The sequence below is a fragment of the Schistocerca serialis genome, chromosome 3, assembly GCF_023864345.2.
Source record: "Schistocerca serialis cubense isolate TAMUIC-IGC-003099 chromosome 3, iqSchSeri2.2, whole genome shotgun sequence".
NCBI lineage: Eukaryota > Metazoa > Arthropoda > Insecta > Orthoptera > Acrididae > Schistocerca > Schistocerca serialis.
In genome coordinates this window covers 716,778,955-716,801,108 of record NC_064640.1, presented here as the reverse complement: position 1 = coordinate 716,801,108, position 22,154 = coordinate 716,778,955, and positions in this window count along the sequence as shown.

Sequence of the window (22,154 nt, the reverse complement as noted above, 5' to 3'; positions counted from 1 at the left end):
ACAGGCGCGGCAGCGGGCGGGGGTGGGAGAGGATCGGGGAGACGAGCGGGTGAGGAGGATCGAGTTTGCGGGAGGTGTACAGGATCCATATCCTTTCAAGGAAAAGGAGGAGGTGGGGGAAGGGGATGAGATTGTACAGGATCCGCGTGGGGGAGGGGAGACGGATGCGATAGGCGAGGCGGAGAACATGACGTTCAATGATTTGGAGGGATTTATAAAAGGTAAGGGGGGGGGGGCGGAGATCAATGTCAGTGCTGATTAAATGTTGTATAAATAGTTCCACGGAAAATGGCTACATATCGAGTATAAATTGTATAAAGTGCAATAACTACATCGCGAAAAGTATCAGGTTATGTGCAGTGTCGCAAAAATGGATTCATGCGAAGTGTTTCGCGGGAACGGAAGAATGGGACGCGAAATGTGACTGTGGCATGGAATACTGCGACCTAATAACGGTAGCTTTGTCAAGATACGATAACTGCATAGAAGAAAGTGTTACTGCATCGCTTCAGCAAGACCTTGTGCTTGCAAATCGTTACGTAAATAAGTTAGAGGAGCTGATAAAGCAACAGAAAGATGACGATTTAAAAAACGAGTGTAATGAAAACACACCGGCAACTTTCGTTTGAAACAAAACTTCTGCTCGTAGTGAACGAAATCTTTCTGACGGTATGAAATCGTCAGTAAATAGAGTGCAAAGAAAAACGGGTAATAAAGACAAGACAGGACGAAATGTGAACTCAAAAAATAAGACAAGTGAAAGTGAATCTAGATCATCTTTGTGCTCTAACGAGAGATCTTGAAAGAGTACCATAAAACCAACTAAACGAGGGCACTTGGAGAACAACAAATATCAAGTCCGTGTATTAGGTGTGGCACAAATAATAAATGATCGGCAGTTCCAATTTAGAGTAACAGGCATTGTCAAACCTGGCGCTCCCCTTAGTGAAATAGTAAATAACTGTGAAAACTTAATTAAGACTGGAACATGTTGTGTGGTAATAGGTGGAGCAAATGACATGTACAAAAATGGAAGCCAGTTACCGGCAAGGGCACTTCAAACAACTCTAAAAAAGCTGTCAGATCTAAATTTAAAGGTTCTCGTTGTAAGTGTGCCACATGGTCATGATCTAATTGAGGAATTTTGTATAAACAAAGAAATAAAGTCATCAAATAATAAATTTAGGAAGATCCGCTCTGCTTTTAAGAGAGAAATTATTTCACGAGGCATGGACAGCACAGGAACTATTATGGAAAAAAGATGATGCGTGAAAAGATACTAGAAGAAATAAGCCTTATATCAATAGAAAAGTACCCTAAAATCCCACTCCAAATGTAGCTAGTATAAACAATCAATCAGCATCATCCATTTCAAGTAGGAAAAGCAACAGAAACAAGAAGCCTGTGGTACAACAGGATTTTTGGTTTCCAGCCTTAGTGAAAACTCCAAGTTAACAGTGTTAAACGAAAGAAGAAATACCATCGGTATGGAGCAGATTAGGTGCCAATAATACTAGTAAGGAAAACAGCTAATCAATTAGCGAAACGATTGGCGCACATAGTAAACTTGTCAATGGCTGAGGGCGTATTTCCGCAGAAACTGAAAATTTCTAAAGTCGTTAACCTGTTGAAAAAGGGTGATAAGCTTAAAATAGAAAACTACCGACCTGTCTCACTTCTCCCAGCTTTCTCTAAGGTTTTAGAGATACTAATGAAATATAGAGTCACACATTATCCTAATAACCTCACTCTCATAAACAGTAATCAGCATGGATTTCAAACTGGGAGAAGTACCGAAACAGCTGTACTGGAATACAAAAAAGAAATAATCAGTAAATTGGGAGAGGGAAAATGTGAAGTCGGGATAAATCTAGATCTGTCAGAAGCCTTTGACACTGTTGACCACAGCATACTTCTGGAAAAGCTGAGAATTATTTTCCTTTATTTGGAGTAAATTATTTATCTGATAAACTTCTGAATGCAATATTATTTTCAGCCAAAGACAAAGTTTTGTGCATCAATCTTTGAAGCACATTGTTCCATCGTAAACATTTTTTGAAGTTAGCTTTCGTTCTTCCTTGTCAATGGTTATTCCAGCTTTAGACCTAATTTCAGCCCAGTCCATTGAGTAAATGGTTTTTGTGGTTAGGACTGTTTTCATGTATTTTCAAAGCCGCACTTAAATGTTTCCAATTTTTGAAACCCTCAGTGGTAGTCAAATTAGCAGTTGACTTTATGTCAAACAGTCGACAACAAGAACAAAACACACTATCGTTTGATACTGAATAAACTAGCCACCATCGTCTGATAATTTCTTCGTTTGATAGTTTTCTTGTGCCATGTGTTAAAGAGAAATGACGCCCATTTTCATCTTTTGGAAAATTATTTAGATATACTTGTGAGGGTTCACATAGTAAAGTATGTTCTATATCTCTCGCATTAAGTACTTTTGGCCACGTACCTACATTAGAAACATTTTGTTCTGTTATTCCATGTACGTTGATACTTTCATCAACCACATTAGTCATACATTTATTTTTACTAGGAGAAATCTCAAGAGGATTCATCCAAGAATTTACTGGGCTAGTCAGTTTGACCATCTTGAATAAATGATTGTATATTTTTAGTGCCTAATTGTTCAGAATCTCATGAAATATTGGCTGATACATAGACTTCTTACTCAATATCTGATGTACTTGCCTTAGAATTTCGTTTAAGGTATTCATGAATGTTCATGTGTTTCTTAGTTTCTTCTAAAACTTTTTTCTTTTTAGCTTTTCTCTTCCGAAATTTTTATAATTAATTCCCTCTCTTCTGGCATGATTTAATAACCTTGCAAATTATTGCTTAGGCAATGCTCTCTTTCGCCATCACAATATCACATCTATAACAAATAAAGAAAGTAAAGTATCAGCAGACGTAACTGGAAAAAATCATGAACTAAAGGATAAAAATGTTGTTCAGACTTATCAAAAAATTAAAATAATGTCACACTCAAGACACTCGTTTCAGTCATTATTACTCAGCCACGAAAACATGACCCCTGCCTCCGACGCTTACTGACAATTGCTGAGTGTAAATCGTAGTGCTATCAACGTATGCTGTCTAACAATGTGTGGCGCTGTGTTTTTCCAGTACCTATTCTTTCGTTGAGACTTACGGTGTGTGAGTGACCATGAGCGAGATTTTCGCGACTCCTCAAATCCATATTGCAAGCCCGTGATACACAGTGAGGCGCGAAAAATAATTATGATTGTATATGAGAGCTGCAAAGAAGATGAAAATTAAATAAATTATACTACCCTTTGGAGCAATCCGTGAACCGTACTGCAACATACACAGTAATTTGGCCGAAATAATCCTGCAGAATCGCCCAGTACACCTGGGAGGAAAAGATGAGCGTTTATTCAATATATTCATTCGACAGCCCAGTGTAACTCATAGCATCCTCAATAGTAAAAATTACGCATTAAAGTTCAGTGTATTGACGCCAAACTAGGCAGGTACTACGTTACCATAGCTGCATATCTGAATTATTAACTTAACGAAAAGAGTATTGTCAAGCTACCGTTGTTGTAATTATTATGATGAGTATTTGGTCCCTTTTCAAGAGTGAATAGCCCATCGCTGTGCCTGCGTGGTTGCTGGCTCGACTTGACTGTTCCCTGCGTGCTTCGCGGCAAGGGGCCAGGTTTTCGTGCCTGAGTAGTATACATTATCATTTTTTTTTTAAGTAATAAAATACCCTATTTAGTTTAGCCTAAAGTCTGAACAATTAGAATAATATCCACGACTCACTAAGTATTGAACGGTTCTAGCCAATGTTTAGAAAGAAGTGTAATGAAATGAACTATTATTTCGTTTCAGTCATTCGGTAGTAACTTCAGAACTTGGGACTTCTCCGCATATAATTGCGCAGGTAGACAGGGCTACGTCGCGCTGTGTAGAGCTGTACTTTCAGGGAGTTTCACTAGATGGCGATGGCATTGTTTTCACAGTTCGTTAGGCTTTAATCTATCATTTATATATAGACGGAGAGATTGAGATACTACGTATTACCACCCCTCCTCCACACCTTGCTACCCCCCGCCCTCAACAACTATGGGCCCCTTCGTTTACAAAGTGGTGGATTGTTTTATTCATTCTTTCTCAATACCCATTCCTTTCATGGCCGACCGCGCCTGATTTTGATCTGCGGCCATTGTCGAATAAGTGCCGTAAATGTCATTGAGCTACAAGAGTGTACTAATTCAGAGCTTTTTCAACAACATTTTCAAACCACATCAAAAATTCTAAGATTTTATAAAATGAATGTTTCTAAGGTATTTTTTAAGTACTGTAAACGTTAAACTATTGTGGTTAATTTTAGACCCAACATTGTTCATCTCTTTTACTGTTTTATTAGACATACATTGCCTAGACCTCCACTGGAGTGCGCAGCGCTCCTGGGCCGCGGTGCCCTGGGCGACCACCCTAGTAGCCGTCCCCTCCCATCCTCCCCCCCCCCCCCCTCTCCCCCTCTACCATAACGCATTTGCTGGCCTCTGCTCTTGATTGCCCATAAGACAGGTTCTTCTCAGAACATAGTGATGCAATAGCTTCATATTTACAATCATATACAACCTATGGCTCATTGAAAGATCCGTACCTAAAAACTGGAAAGCTGCACAAGTCGCACCAATATCCAAGAAAGGAAGTAGGGATAATCGCCAGAATTACAGGTCCATATGGCTACCGTTGATTTCCAATAGGATTTTGGAACACACACTGTGTTCGAACATGATGAGTTATCTCGAAGAAAACACGGGTTCAGGAAATATCGTTCCTGTGAAACACAGCTAGATCGCCGGACGGAGTTGCTAAGCGGTTCTAGGCGCTACAGTCTGAAACCGCGCGACCCCTACGGTCGCGGGTTCGAATCCTGCCTCGGGCATGGATGTGTGTGATATCCTTAGGTTAGTTAGGTTTAAGTAGTTCTAAGTTCTAGGGGACTGATGACCCCAGAAGTTAAGTCCCATAGGGCTCAGAGCCATTTGAACCATTTTGAACAGCTAGATCTTTATTCTCACAAAGTAATGAGTGCTATTCACAAGGGATGTGAAATTGATTCCATATTTGAAAATTTCTAGAAGGTTTTTGATAGCGTACCTCACATGTAACTTCTAATTAAAAGGCATGCGATGGACTATCGTACCAGTTGTGCGACTCGATTTGTGATTTTCTGTCACAAAGGGCATAGTAGTAAATGATGGAAAGTCCTCGCTTTGTCCCCATCCAAATTATCAAAACTGATTGCAACTATTAAATCTCCGTCCAAGTCACTGGCTGATGTGTACTATACTTTAGCATACAAAACAGTGTGACGTATCCAGTTCTGAGTCAGTTTACAATGGTTCTACAACATATAATACATGCACAGGTAGGTTTGTCTCCATTATCACCTTGTGGTATCATATAACGCATGTTAAGCTTTCATGCCCGTATCTGCAGTTTATGGGGTATCACTTCCAGGATTGGTGAACCATGTGACAGTCTAACAGTTTTAGCTGTTGCTCCTAGTGGAAACAATGTCCCTAGTTCAATAGTGCGCTGCCAAAGATCAGTTTTTAAATGATGTTGAGCAAGAAAGTCGAATTCCAGGATCGCACAGTACCCCTATGCTAAAACATGGCAATACTTCTACATGCCCTCGAAAACTCTTATTACTCAAGTTAAAACGAACAGTGTTGTCACCAACGACTTCATGTTAGTATCACCTAGTCCACATAACTTTATACAGTGGCGACCTCAATATGTTTCTGCCCAAAGCATCCAGACTGCCTTCTGACACGTGAGTCTCTGTGTCTTCCTGAAATTTCTGTTCTCTGCCATTTACTTTGCCTAGCAAGAAACACTCTGTCTCTGCATACGTTTGTGAAGTCTCGTATTCTACTGTGAATAGTGTTCAACGGATGAGGCACCCCTGTTCTCATTTAATGACTGATTATGAAGACATTATTTGTCCCGTGCTTTCTTCCAACTGTCACGCGTTTTATGGCCCACCTCCTTACACTCATAACATTTGGGTTGACGATGTTGTTTCCTGATGTGGCCCATGCGCCCACATCACTTCAGAAGGAAAAAAAAAAAAAAAAAAAAAACGCTGCGATCATCCTGTATTCGTGTAGCAAAGTTGATCTCTTCCAGTTTCATAGCATCCTAACGGTAGCAGATAAGTCACCTAGGGTCTCTATTCTGACCTCCTTCACATCAATAGAAATACCTCTTAGAAACACATCCAGAGCTCTATTCTCTGCCTCACTCAGAATCATCCTATTGACCCCCGCATTTTGCTTTAGTTCATACATTTGCAGTTTAAATTTCCTAATCCTGTCAGAGAAAGATTCACTGATTCGTCGTACTTCTACAGTAGTCCATTGAGATTGTCCCTGTAGAACCTCACACTGCTCTACTTCTGATAGCGCTGTGTTACACCGTTAAAAAGTCCATCAAATGCGAGGGCCTTACTGTGACTCTTCGGGTTGTCCTAGAGCAGAATATAGATCAGGGCCAGCGACGCCGTGCCAGACTTCACGTGTGCAGCATGTGGACCCAAAAGAGGGCCAAGCCCGGTTTGTCACTCGGCTTTGCTCAGTCCTTCTCGAAAGTACTCGGAAGAACGGCACATTTCATTTAGTATCAGGATGCGGAGTTTTTCGGTCGGAACATGTCTCTTCAGTTAGGTAGAATCGTGCTGCAAGTGCTGTTTAACCTTCGCGATTTCTTTATGGTATGAAGGAAATTCGCAGTTCATGTGTCTGTTTGCACAAGAAGAGGCAGTCTAGAGATCTATAGTCACAAGATTTTAAAAATAAATGGGAATGGCAGAACGGAGGTATGAGGATTCTCACCATGTATTATGCAGTCGCTTAAGTGATGGGTACTGAAAATTTGCTGTAAAATGACATTAAATTACCAAACAGCATGAATTTAAAGATTTAGCTGAAAATAAAAGAACAAAAAATTACAATGATAGACAAATGGGATTCATTGTTCCGTACATCAAGAACACCTCGTGCTAAATTTGCATGCCTGGACCACGTGAAGAAGTTGGTGGTAGAAACAGCAAAATTTCTGAAGTCACATGCATTGTCCCCATGTCGGTTGCAACAGTTTTGAATGGAACTGAACAAAGAGTGTGGAGACTTCATGTATTACTGAAAAGGACGTTGAAAGTGAAGCGGCATGCCTGGAACAATATTTCAATTGAAAACTCGCTGTTGTTGAATTTAAGAAGGAGAAAGGAGTGCAAGAAGGAAACTTAGAACATCCGGAACAGACTGCAGACATATTACTTTAAGTGCACTTGACTGCGTCCTGTCCACACTCGCAATGTAACTTCTGTCTGATTTGATGGGGATGCATTTAAATAAAAAATCACGTTGTAGGAGGGACACATTCTGACAAAGAGTGTCAAGTTCCCTTAGCTCACTGGGATTAAAGAAAATGCGAGGTTTCAAGAATTCATTGTGGCTAAGAAAGAATTACACGGATAGTTTCATAAAGATTTTGAGGACACCGTCAATCCGACATCTGTTTATTACAAGCCGTTTTCGAGACTGTTTGCCGCTTCAGTTGAAACCGCCCCTACGGATGTGCAGATGTGACTGAGTAACCTACAAGGTAATTCCAGTTACGACAAATCGTTTTACTTCAAAAATGTCCAGGGTGGCTAAATTGTTTTCCTCAGGTAGAGTTTCCACGTCTCCATGACGAGATTACAAAAGTGCTACAATATTTCGATCGACATATTTGTATGAAAGACATTTTTCGGTTATGAAACTAAATACGTTACGACTATGTGGAAGTGAAACGAGAAACTTGTGAAATTGTCTGCGTCTGTCCGTATTCTGGCCGTCTGTATCATTTAGAAATTATGTTATGTCTTCAGCGTGACAAAAATTATTGAATAATGCTGAAAATTTGTTTTGTTTGTGACATACGTTGTTGAGAAATGTGAAATGTAAAACCAAGTCGTATGTAGTGTGACGTATTGCCATTTAAATGCGGTGCATTCATAGTTTTCTCCTCTTCACACTCCTTGCACTCAGTGTAGCATGGCGAGAGGGGAAATATGAAGCGAGGCTGAGTGGTTTGGCGCACCACATGAGCCAAAATCGTGACTGCCCCTTATAATGGTGGTAAAGAGCATCCTGTAGCATACACATCCCAACAGTTGAACAAAGCAGAGCAACATTATTCCACAACGGAGAAATGTTAAGAGTAATCTCTGGTGGTATTATATACTTCTGCTGTTACTTAAATGACCAAAACTTTAGTTGTGACAAAACACACTGATCTCAAACGCTTATTAGAATTGAAGGTTTCTTGTAGCAGATTAAGATGGTGGGTGCTCCGTTTGAGTGGATGTGATTGTGAGATAACACACAAGCCAGGTGAAAGGCTTGCTAACACCAACAGTTTGAGCAGGAAATTAGCAGTTCTACTAACAATTATTAGTAGCATTGCTGAATGATGAAAGGCTCAAGCTGTAGATGCTGACTGACAAAAATTCAAGTCTCAACCTCAAATCATTGCAGAAAAACCAAGTGCAGATTATGAGTGGTGGTACCTGCAGCTTTCCAGAAAAAGTCTTCTCACAAGCTCATGACCATATGTTGTGAGATCATGGCAGATGAAAAGCAACTGATAGAAGATTTTCTGAAAAATTTTGGTGGAACACTTGAAAACAAGATGTTAGGAAATATGTGAGGACCCGTATACTGTGGGCACCATGAGCTGATCTCAGCCACTGAACAGTTCTGTTACAATGTCTATCTGAAGCGTCTTAACCATTGGCAATGCTTGAGGTGGACGTTTTAGGCCCATTTAATAAAACACCATCAGGAAATAAGTGTATATTGACTAAAATTGACCACTGATCATGTTATATAGTAATGATAGCAATCCCTCACCAAAAGGCGAATACATTTGTTCAAGCATTAGTAAATAAATTTTTAGTCACATTTGACATTCTGGACACATTAATTACAGACCAGGTACCAATCTAATGTCCAATCTTATTAAGCAATTGTGTCAGCTCTTCTGAATTCGCAAGCTGTAAACAAGGGCCTCCCATTCTTCAGCCAATGGGAAAACAGAGAGAGTTCACAACATGATTTCCAAGATGGTGAGCTATTACCTTAGCAGTAATCATGAAAACTGGAACATATATTTAAATTTTGTAATTGCTGCATATAGCTAAAGTCCATATGGATACTGGTCTTTCACCATATGTGGTATTATGTGGAAGAAAAGTTTGTTCACCTTTTGGCCTTGGGTCCAATGTTGAATCAGTAAAAATGTTTGCTAAGAAATTATGAAACATTTGGGAATAAGTAAGACAAGCAAATGCAGAAGCATTAGTACAGCAATAGCACATGGGACAATGAGTAGGGAAGCTACAGCAGTACAAGATCGGCCAGTAAGTATTAGTAATGAATCCATATGCACCAAAAGAAAAAAAAAACATAGAGATTCCTGACCAGACACCATGGACCATACCTAGTAGTGGAAATGATGTCAGATTTCAAGTTTAAAATACTGATACCAACAAATACTTTGACAATTCACATGGGACATATTAGTCCTTTTAAGTGAGCTGTCCAGGTAAGCTTCTGAAGAAGGGGGTAAGTGGGTGCAGATACAGACCAAATATGTACTAAGATGAGTTAGAGAGGATTTTTGTCTCATTATAAAATTTGCAGTTTTCTGAATAAAATTTATATATATATATATATATATATATATATATATATATATATATATATATATATATATAGGGTGAGTCACCTAACGTTACCGCTGGATGTATTTCTTACACCATATCAAATACTGACGAACCGATTCCACAGACCGAACGTGTGGAGAGGGGCTAGTGTAGTTGTTTAATACAAACCATACAAAAATGCACGGAAGTATGTTCTTTAACACAAACCTACGTTTTTTTCAAATGGAACCACGTTAGTTTTGTTAGCACATCTAAACATATAAACAAATACGTAATCAGTGCCATTTGTTGCATTGTAAAATGTTAATTACATCCGGAGATATCGTAACCTAAATTTGACGCTTGAGTACCACTCCTCCGCTGTTCGATCGTGTGTATCGGAGAGCACCGAATTACGTAGGGATCGAAAGGGAACGGTGATGGACCTTAGGTACAGAAGAGACTGGAACAGCACATGACATCCACATGCTAACACCTTTTTATTGGTCTTTTTCACTGACGCAAATGTATGTTACCATGAGGGGTGAGGTACACTTACACATGTGTTTTCCGTTTTCAATTACGGAGTGGAATAGAGTGTGTCCCGACATGTCAGGCCAATATTGTATTAACCAATTACACTAGCCCCTCTCCTTACGTTCAGTTTGTGGAATCGATTTGTCAGTACTTGATGTGGTTTACGCAATATATCCAGCGGTAATGTTAGGTGATTCACCCTGTATATATATATATATATATATATATATATATATATATATATAATCTACACTGGTTGAAAATGTTAAAATTTTTATGTTCATTACTTCAAGATCTAATAAAATCGGTAATTTTTTATGCAGAAGGCTGTGGATTGATGTGTTATAAAGGTTATTTTACATGTTTGTATTGGTAGCACTGTCAAAAACCGTATCGCATCGTTTCGTAGTATATACATGCGTTGTATGTCAAAGTGCTAACATTTTCCCAAGAAAAAGTGACGAATAGATTGGTAAATCTCTCAAAAAGTAAAGTATGACGCCAAAACGAAGTCTTTGTAACAAACGTGGGCTTCATGGTAATAGATTGTTGAATAAAGGGAAAAATTGTGTTCAACGTGTGACATGTGAAATTGCAGACAATGAAATAAAGGCAGACTCGTCAGTGTGTAGAGAAACACCAGTCAATGCTGCGAAGATTAAAATAAAACATTGTGATACACAGTTTTCTCAAAACGAAAGTGATGTAAATTGTATGTTAGGTTATATTCTGATAGAATCACATTTCCTAACAAGGGTGTTAGGTGAATGTGTGTATTGTAAAATATGTGGAGGGTCAGTTAGTTTACATGAAGACAGTGAGGTATCAAATGGACTAGCCAGGAAACTTATCATTAATTGTGCCAGTTACAAATATACTCATTCATTTTGGAATTCTGATTAGTGTAATGATAGTTATTTTGAATCAAATGTTAGGTGGTTTTATGGATTGAGAGGTATTGGCAAAAATCACACTGTGTCAGAAACAATGTGTGCCATGATGAATATGCCATGCCCACCTTGTAAAATCGACAAGTATACAGGATTTATTGGGGCTGCTGTGGAATCTGTTGCCTGTGAGTCAATGAAGGGCGCTGCAAACGAAGCTGTTGAAATAAATGATAGTATGACTGACATACTAGTAGCTTTTGATGGAACTTTGTAGAAGCGCTGTTTCTACAATGACCAGTGTGTATACTGGAAAGCTAATCAATTTCCAGATTTTAACCAAAAATTGTTATAAGTGTAAGACAGGGAAAGAAGAAGGGCACATCTGTGAGAGAAATTGTGATGGAACAAGTGATGGTATGGAGGCCTTTGCACGTATTGAAATTTTTAGTCCATCTGTGAACGAAAGGAGAGTGTGTTACATTGATGGTGATGGAGATTCAAAAGCATATAACAATGTAGTAGCCCCTGAGCATTATGGTAAGAAGATTATCACAAAACAGGAATGTGTTGGTCATGTCTAGAAGAGAATGGGCACCAGGTTGGGGAAGTTGAAGCAAAGTTTGAGAGACAAAAAACTTTCTGATGGATAAACCATAAGAGGCAGGCTGATGGACAAAAGACTGATGAACTACAGCAGTATTATGGGATGGCCATTAGAAATAATACTGAGGATTTGTTGAAAATGAAGCAGGCAGCATGGGCTACCTTCTTCCACAGTCTGTCAATTGATGAAAAACTAGTACACTACCTTTGCCCTCCTGGACCTGATTCATGGTGCAGTTACCACAATGTCCAGTACTCAAACGGTTCACACAGCCATAAACATTCCATCCCAAAAGCAGTCATGGATATCATAAAACCTATTTACAGAGACCTGGCAAATCCTGAATTACTGAAGAAGTGTCTGCATGGTCAGCTTCAAAATCCCAATGAGTCGTTCAATAATCTTATATGGACTCACTTACCAAAAAATGTTTTTGTTGGAATGAAGGCCCTAAAGTGGGGGCTCAGTGATTCTGTTATTGCTTTTAATGATGGCAACATTGGTAGGGTGAAAGTGGTAGAGCATGTGAGAGTTAATCCTGGAGCAAACTGCATCAGAGAACTTGAACAGATGGACAAGGTTCACGTTGATAAAGAAGAGTATAAAGCACAATTGGCCACTAAGGAGTCCAGAAAGAAGAAAACAAGGGAAAACTTGGAAAAAGATCAAGAGGATGATATACAGTATGGTGCAGCGTGTTTCTGAGTGACCAAAAATAAAAAAATTAAGCATACACTAAGTGAGTCACAGTCTTTTGAAGCTATAGAAGGCATGCCTGGTTATTTACATTTTCAGTTGCATTTTTCTCTAAATCTCAGACACCACTTTGAGTAGAGTATTCAAATTTCCAGGGAGTAATAATATACATATCCTGAGTCTACTGAACCAAAAGAAGAACATAATGTTATGTATAATTAAAATTATTTAGGATAACGTACAAAAAAGTACACAAAATGTTAACTGTGTAATTAAAAAATTGTATTTCCGGAAGCAGTGGCTGCAATGCAATTATTGTAGTTCAGTAGACTCAAAATACACAGTTTAATGTCCTGGAAAAGTTTCACGTCAATGGCTATAGTGGTTCCCGAAATACAGGGAAGCCAAGTCACCAAATTTAACATTGTTGCGATAGGGCATTCCAATTCCCCTTAATAATTTCAGACCAAAGGGATGCGTAGCTCTAATGTTGTTGGAAGACCTACAGAGATGCCAGAATGAAATTGTTACGATCTGTCTGTGCAGAGTGATACAGACTGGTGTTCAGGTATGCAAGGTCCATTTATTCCTGGTAAAAGCCGAAGTTAATGAATGTCACTGGGAAGTGTTAACGCCAAATCCACATTTTCTGAGAGTAGTCACCCACTAGGTCTAGTCAGTTTTTTCACCAGAAATCGTCACAGTTAACTGTTGTGAACACAAGAAATAAGATGTTTCAACAGAGCAGAAATACGGCTTAGTAGAACAAAAATAAACGGTACGACCTGTTTCTTAGCGGGTGTCACATTACATCTGCCAGCTCCGATCACTATTATGACCACACTTAAGTGGGAACAACCTCTGTTGTACTGGCCCAATAAACTGCTACAGGTGCTGCCTATGCAAAACTTAACCTTTCTAAATTACAACCTGAATCCAGATATTTTGGGCTCATTGGATGAACTAGTAAGAATGCAAAAAGGAGGAACTGCAGCCAAAAAAATGTTCCTGCACTTACCAAGGCAGACAACATCACAGTATCACGACTATAAGCGACATCTATGATTGCTGTGAGTAATTGTACTGGTGTGTAAGAAACGATTTCTGCGAAGATCTTCCTTTTCGATTCGATGTATCAACAGTAGAAAATCATGTAAATTAGCTGTATGGTAATGAAAGAATAACTAAAGATTTATAATATATTACCATTGGTGCAAAATATGTAGGATCCGGTTATGACGAGTACTCCAAACTGAAAAATTCGAGACGAATTTTCTAAAGGAAGGGAGAGATGTTATGCCTGCAGAAAGCATCGCTGAATGACATAAACAATTCGTCCAAGTTGTAAATTGGCAACTCTGCAAGATAAATTGCTTGTGTCAATACCATTAGACTGCCAGAGCGGGACATGCTGAGCGAGTTACGGCAGATATGGTGGCTATTACGGCATGGGGGAGCAACTGAGCGACAAAGTCAGCAAGCACGCATAATGACATCACGGAAGACGAGAGGTACCATCATACTAGTCAGAAGCAGAGTGTTGTTCAGTTGCTAAACCAGCAGAAAACAACCTCTGAAAGGTCAAGTTGCGAAAGGCTGAAGTTACTAGGAGAGCTGACAGCAGGGGTAAACCTGGACACATGATGTCATTGCCATCCCCACAGCCACAGAGCACCATGGGAAGACAGGAAACATCAATACAAAAAACTCATCCTTCTTAATATATGTCCAATTGTTGAGTCCTGATTGCTGACTTCCCAGTATGTAGTCTCAGTCATTGTGGCAGTTGCAGCTACCCAGTGAGAGGGGAGGCTATGGAGGTCAAGCCTCAGCACACAAAGCTGTCTTCCATCATCTATGAAGTCATGAGTCTTGCTGGTAGGACGCTGCTGCCGCCAGCTGCACTGTCAACTTCTGAGGCAACAGAAATGGGGGCTGGAAGCTGAGAGTCGATCCCTGTTAGTCAGCAAGTAGGCCAGGCAGACCTGAGGGCAGCACCCCTGAGTGCAAATCTTCATGACAGTACTTTGGTGATACATAGAGCTGGAGGCCACTGTTGTCGATGGCCCAATGGCCACCATATGATGTAACAGCCACCACATGACACTTCGCTGCACTGGTGAAACTGCAACAGCGGCACATGCTGGCCTTCTCTGTTGATGATCCTACTTTTCTGCTGGCCCAGCTGTGGCACAGCACTTTGGAAGACAGCCCTGTATTACTGCCTAATAAATATGTTTGTTATTGCTAATGATGTTTTTTGGTGCTTTGAAGCATAGCTAGGTCTTCATCAGTGTATCATGCCCGGTTTTCTGCTGGTGACTGTAGGAATCTGGGACTAGACTCCTATATCACTGTCACTGTAGAGTGTTTGACTATGATGATGGAGCCGCTGGTGTATCTGTTTTTGCACTACATCATTACACCTTTAAAGTGGCTTTCAGTTCTAATAACAGATGAAAATCAGATGGGGACAAAATGAGACTTCAATAGGTTCAAATTGCTCTGAGCACTATGGGACTTAACATTTGAGGTCATCAGTCCGCTAGAACTTAGAACTACTTAAACCTAACTAACGTAAGGACATCACACACATCCATGCCCGAGGCAAAATTCGAACCTGCGACCATAGTAGTCACTTGGTTCTGGACTGCAGCACCTAGAACCGCTTGGCCACGGCGACCGGCCGAAGGTGAGACTGTATGGAGGATGATCGATGACAGTGAACCCATGCATCAGATCGTTTCAGATGTTGCAGCACTCATATGTGATCTGGATTGTTATGCTAAAGGAGAAGATGCACTGTGTATGGGCAAGCTCTTGAAATTCGAAACTCGATTACAGTACACTGTTTCTCACACAGCGACTCTTACTTTACACTCCACCATGTAGCACTCTACAATTAGGAGCCCTCTGGTGTCAGATGGCTCCAAATATACAGATATGAAGAATAAAGATGGATAATGTTAGTAACGTTTCTTTTATTTAAAAGTTTTCACATAAAAAATTCTTAGGCTTAAGTTTTCAGCATATCTCATATTTCAGGTCGAATGGGGAATAACGGAGATGGGCTCTGTACTGTCCTTGAACTTTGATCTGTCAATGCAGTACACATATAGTGGCAAGTGTATGTGCCTGCAAAGACTAGGTACTGAACGTAAAATATTACTGAGACAGAAAGAAAATTACAATTATTAATTTCTTGGAGTCCACGTCATGATTGATAACTGGGGTGGAACGTTCAAATGCTGGAGTTGAGTCTTCACCATACACAAATTGAAATAATCATCTACTTGAAGAATAACTGTACAGCTATGGTAAACATTATTACCGCTATATACAGAATCCAGATGTTGGGATGCTTACCATCTTGAGTTGATTCACGTTCAGTTCATTGCAAATGGTTCCATAAATGTTGGGCACATTCTGTATTAACGTGTACCGCACAGAATAAGAAGGACACGAAAAATATAAATATCTAGAAATAACTTAAGGCTTACTTAATCAGAACCTATCTACATAATGTAATACAATATGCATGAAATTGAAATTTTAAAGTGGCATTTTTGAAATGAGAACATCCTCAGATACTGCAGTGTGCATTCATTCACATGTGTATATTGTCTAAATGTTACAGTTTTTTATAATAGGTGATTCTGGTCATTCTACTCTCGTCTTGTTTTCCCTAATTATCTTGAAAATACATAGCATGCTGAAAGTAACTATGAAAAGGAAGAAGGATGGTGGATGTACTACATTAAAATAAGTGGTGTGAGTGACGTCATGTTAATAAAGTGGAAATGTATGTACTGTGTTTGTGTGTGCGTGTTTGTGAGAGAGAGAGAGAGAGTGAAAGAGAGAGATAGATAGAGAGATTAAATTAGACGAGAATTATGATCTGTGTTCATCTTATGCATTTCTATATCATTGACAATTTTGTGAAATGTTCAAATGTATTGTAAACTGTGTACAAAGTTATTGGTTCATAATTCGAAACAAGTATTTCTATGCACTAACATCTAGAGTAATCCTCGGTCTAGGACAACTTTCCATGTAATGAAAGGTAACACAATTTTATGAGTGCTTATAAGAGAAAACATATGAAAGTAATTACAGGCAATGTGGAGCAAATGAGTTACTTTATTATGTGTGATCTGCGTTACTTTTATGATTAATTATGTGCAAAAAATTTGAATTAAATCTGGCCTAGATGTTGTCTAAGCATGTGTACCAGAATTTTTCAGTATAACAGCTGAAGACGCAAATGATAGTAGTAACAAGAGTCATTAATTAGTAATAAGATGGGTTAGATATGCTTCCCATTATCCTATTTATTTACAGTGGCCAAGGGAAAAAACTAAAGCTCCCCATAGGACATGATTAGATGTCAATGCAACTGCAGGCATGTACATGCCATTGGTTGATGGTTAAATGATTAGAGTTGTAATTCTTTCTGACAGGTAAAACAGCCACCAGAGTGCATTAGGTTTGTTCATGTTTAGCTTGTTACCTCGCCTGATAGGATAAATAAAGGATGTTAATGGTATCAGATGCTGAGTGATTACCGTGACAGATATGTATTCGTGTGATACAGATTTATCAGCTCCTGACAGAGTTTGAAAGTGGTCTTATTGTGGGTCTCTATTAAGGTGGCTGATCGTCTCATTGAGTATCCAGAATTATGTGACATCTGGGAATGACAGTGGCCACATTTTGTACTGCACCGGAATGTCAGCGGAGGCATACTCATCATCAAGATTCCAGTCAATCGTAACCCCTTCACATATGCACCTGTTATCTGAGAAAAAGTAATTGACTCCATGTAACACTATACATTATACGTCATACCATACTTTTTGTCAAAGAGTAGAAGCAGGTAAACTATGGATGTACCATCCCATTCGTAAGCTGCCATTGATACTACAGCATAAACACATGTTTTTTAAGTGGTACTTTGAGCATGATACATTGCCTGCTAATGACTGGTGCTGTATTATGTAGAGTGATGAGCCGGCCGCGGTGGTCTAGCGGTTCTAGGCGCTCAGTCCGGAACCGCGCGACTGCTACGGTCGCAGGTTCGAATCCTGCCTTGGGCATGGATGTTTGTGATGTCCTTAGGTTAGTTAGGTTTAAGTAGTTCTAAGTTCTAGGGGACTGATGACCTTAGAAGTTAAGTCCCATAGTGCTCAGAGCCATTTTTTTGTAGAGTGATGAATTGCAGTTCTGCACTATGATAGTTGGTCATATTTGGTGAATATGGTGGTGACAGGGAGAGGTCCCATTGTTCCACTGTTTGAGAGAGATACAATGGTATTGTCCCATTCTTCCAATGTTACAGAGAGACACGTTGTTGTTGCTCCTGACATCATGGTGTAGGGAGCCACTGGGTATGGCTTCTAGTGATAGCTGGTAGTGATAGAAAGGTCTCTGACAGTACAATGGTGTGTCACAAAAACCCTGTTACCTCTGAAGTTACAAATATTGCAGCACCATTTTTCAACATGACGATGCTTGCCCATACCAGGCAGGAGTCTTTATGAACTGAGCGTGTTGTGTTGAGATACTCCTGTGGCCAACAAGAACCCCATGTCTTTCCCTAATGGAACAGGTGTGGGACCGGCGCAGACCTCAGCTCTGTTCCAGTGCCAGTATATCAACGACCAGTTTCAACAGCTGTTGGACCTCTTGTCTCAGTAGACGATACAACAGTTTACAAAAGATTCTATCTGGGTTAGAGGGGCTGCAGCTTCATATTGTTAGATGAGCACAAACTACCAAGTTCTTTGTAAATGTGACTCAGTTTTGTAATCATTGCAGTAACACCTCATAACCTCTGAACCCATTACACTGCATTTCATACCATCCTCCCCTTCTGAGAGCTTCACCTTTTATGTCAGGTAGTGTATTTCATTAGCCTATTCAGTCATATGCAGTATGATGTACCAGTCGATACTGGAGTTTATAAGAATTTAGTGTTTGCAATGAAAAATAATAATGTTCATATGTACCTATATTAAAGCTCCAGCATTCACTTACTAGATTTTTTAAATACAGTTACATTTAATATACTCACATCAAAAAAAGTTTTGCATCACCTCAGTTCCGAGAGTTCCAGAACCTGTACAGAAAATTGGAATAGAGATCAACATAAAAATCATTTCCGCCCTTTTTATTGCTCATGAAAACCACACATTGCATGTTGTACCACCATACAGCAAGACCTTCAGAGCAGGTGGTCCAGATTGCTGTACATACCAGTACCTCTAATACCCCATAGCACAACCTCTTGCACTGATGCATGCCAGTATTCGTCATAGCATACTATCCACAAGTCCATCAAGGCACTTTTGGTCCAGATTGTCCCACTCCTCAATGGCGATTCGCCGTAGATCCCTCAGAGTGGTTGGTGGGTAACGTCATCCATAAATAGCCCTTTTTGATCTATCCCAGGCATGTTCGATAGGCTTCATGTTTGGAGAACATGCTGGCCACTCTAGTTGAGCGATGTCGTTATCCTGAAGGAAGTCACTCACAAGATGTGCATGATGGGGACGCAAATTGTCGTCCACGAAGGTGAACGCCTTGCCAATGCACTGCCAATAAGGTTGCACTGTCACTTGGAGGTCGGCATTCACATATCGTACAGCCATTATGGCGCCATCTATGACCATTAGCAGTGTACGCCAGCCCCACATAACGCCACCACAAAACAGCAGGGAACCTCCACCTTGGTGCACTCGCTGGACACTGTGTCTAAGGCGTTCTGTGTGATTGGGTTACCTCCAGACATGTCTTCGACGATTGGTTAAAGGCATACGCAACACTCATTGGTGAAGAGAACGTGATGCCAGTCCTGAGTGGTCCCTTCGGTATGTTGTTGAGCCCATCTGTACTGCACTGCATGGTGCCGTGGTTGAAAAGATGGACATTGCCATGGACGTCAGGAATGAAATTGCGCATCATGCAGCCTATTGCGTACAGTTTGAGTCATAACACAACTTCTTGTGGCTGCATGGAAAGCATTATTCAACGTGGTGGAATTGCTGTCAGGATGCCTGTGAGCCATAGTCTGCAGGTAGTGGTCATTCACTGCAGTGGTAGCCTTTGGACGGCCTGAACGAGTCATGTCATCGAGAGTTCCTGTCTCTCTGTATCTCCTCTATGTCCGAACAACATCACTTTGGTTCACTCCGAGACACCTGGACACTTCCCTTGTTGAGAGCCCTTCCTGGCACAAAGTAACAATGCAGAAGTGATCGAACTGCGGTGTTGACCATCTAGACATTGTTGAACTTCAGATAACATGAGCTGTGTACCTCCTCCCTGATGGAATGACTGGAACTGATCAGCTGTCGAACCCTCTCCGGCAAAAAGGTGCTGCTCAAGCATGTTTGTTTACATATTTCAGGATGTTTTGTGACTTCTCTGTACAGTCAAAGGGACTGCGTCTGTGATACAATATCTACAGTCAACGTCTATCTTCAAGTGTTCTGGGAACCGGGGTGATGCAAAACTTTTTTTGATGTGTGAATGTCTCAAATCATCGGGCAACATGTAGAACAGTTTCATTCCCATACTGCTTGCACCATTCTAGCATAAACACATATTAGTTGAGATTACGTGCCTATCTCCTTTAAATCCTGAATTGTTATTGTGTATGTCACAATTATGTCTCATGCAACTATCTGTGCCAGTTAAATTTTTAAATATTCGTTAGTTTGTCTGCAACATTCATGCATTGTAACAACAGCGCTTGCAGTGTTTTAAACAATGGTTTATACAGCTGTCTATCTCTGTTTCCAATAACAACACTAGCCAACAGCCATTTTACATCTGCGATGTGATACATCTACTACTATATATTTTAGTGTGTTGAATCCAAATATACTTTTCAAAATGTTCTAGTATATATCGTTTTTGAGTTTTTAAAGCTTTTTCATTTTTTTGTATTCAGTACTTCGCTTTTTGCCCCTCTTCTGTTTTGTTGTTTAATTGTTCGTTTTTGATATGCGCAGGAGAGCTAGAAGATCTACAAATCGTTAGTATATGGTTAGTATGGTCATCCAGTGGTGTGGCAGAGATCCTCAGAGACTGTTTCCTGTGAAAGGTAGTGCAAACTTCTTGTGTTAGAAACTTGCACCAAGAAAAATGGCAACTAGTGAATCTCATTGGTGTCCAAACCACCCCAACAACTTTTGTTATGTGTGTGGGAAATTCACTCCAAAACCCAAAGAAAACCAATCACTGATTTGGTTAAGAAGGCTCATAAAATGTATTTTGATTGTCCTGTTGGTGATAAGATAAAAATTTTGCACCTCATATTGCCTGCATAACCTGTACTACAATCTTAACTGAGTGGTTGAAAGGAAAACGCCGAGCTATGCCATTCACTGTTCCAATGGTGTGGTGTGTGCCTAATGACCATTATTCAGACTGTTACCTCTATCTTACAAATATTTTGGGGCATTGAAGCAAAACTAGTCGTAAAATAAAGTATCCAAACCTATCTTCAGTTCATTTATCTGTGCCCTGTGATGAGGGGTTGCCTGCCCCTGTCTGCAACTTGAAAGCCACTGAACCAGACACCATGTCAAGTGAATCAAAAAGTATTGAATATATAGAAGAGTACTGCCCTCAATATCATTACTCCTCTCCTCAGCTCTTTAATCAAAAGGAACTGAACCATTTGGTTCGCGATCTAAAACTTTCGAAACAGCAAGCTGAACTCATGGGGTCGAGACTGCAACAACGGAATCTTCTAGTTTCGGGGACCACAATTTCCTGTTTCAGATTAAGAGGTGCTTCCTTTGCTCAATATTTCGATATGCAGAATTCCGTGTGTGTATGTAGACATGTCAATGGTGTGATGATGCAGCTAGGTGTAGGCCTGCAACATAATCCACATGAGTGTTGACTTCAGTAAAAACAGATTGAAAGCAGTACTACTGCATTATGACAATGCATTTCGAATGCTACTCTAAAATGGGGTGAAGTGATACAGTTCGCAAATTAAGAACATATTAACACACATAATTTTTTTTAAAAAATCTATTTATACCAGCGGCTGGTTAGATCTATGTTAGGAGTATCTGTCCATGTAAATCTTTCTAATTTTCTTATTTTCTTTACCTATTTTTTTAAAAAAGACCTTGTCTCACTTCATCTCAGGTAAAGGGGCGAGGTGATACAACATATGAAATGGCTGCTGTATCATGTTCTAACAGTGCTGGGGTGAACTGAAACACATAGCATGTTTTTAAAAAACTATTTATTCACAAAGAAATTAGAAAACATTTTTTGGAAATTGAAGGCAACCATAGTCAAGAGTCGCTGGCTTTGGAATACATGAAATAACTTCATGATGGTATACAATACTTGACTCCTTGATTTCTGGCCATACATAAGTGTCTCTATAGCAGCTATACTGTTTTAGAAAAGTTACTTCTATAACCCTGTTACTACCACTGCTGGTTTCTGACACACCTGAGACTTACGAACAATTTAACTTATCTATTTTTGTTATTTGGTCTTTTAGTTTTACAGGCAAAAAGTTTCCTACAGTGAGTGTCATGCAATCTACTTCTGTGGTTGGCTCAACTACTTCACAGTTCCTTTCTCACTTTCTTCTGGGGCAGCAATATAGTATTCCTCATCTTCGTCATTGCTGTCATGGGACGTC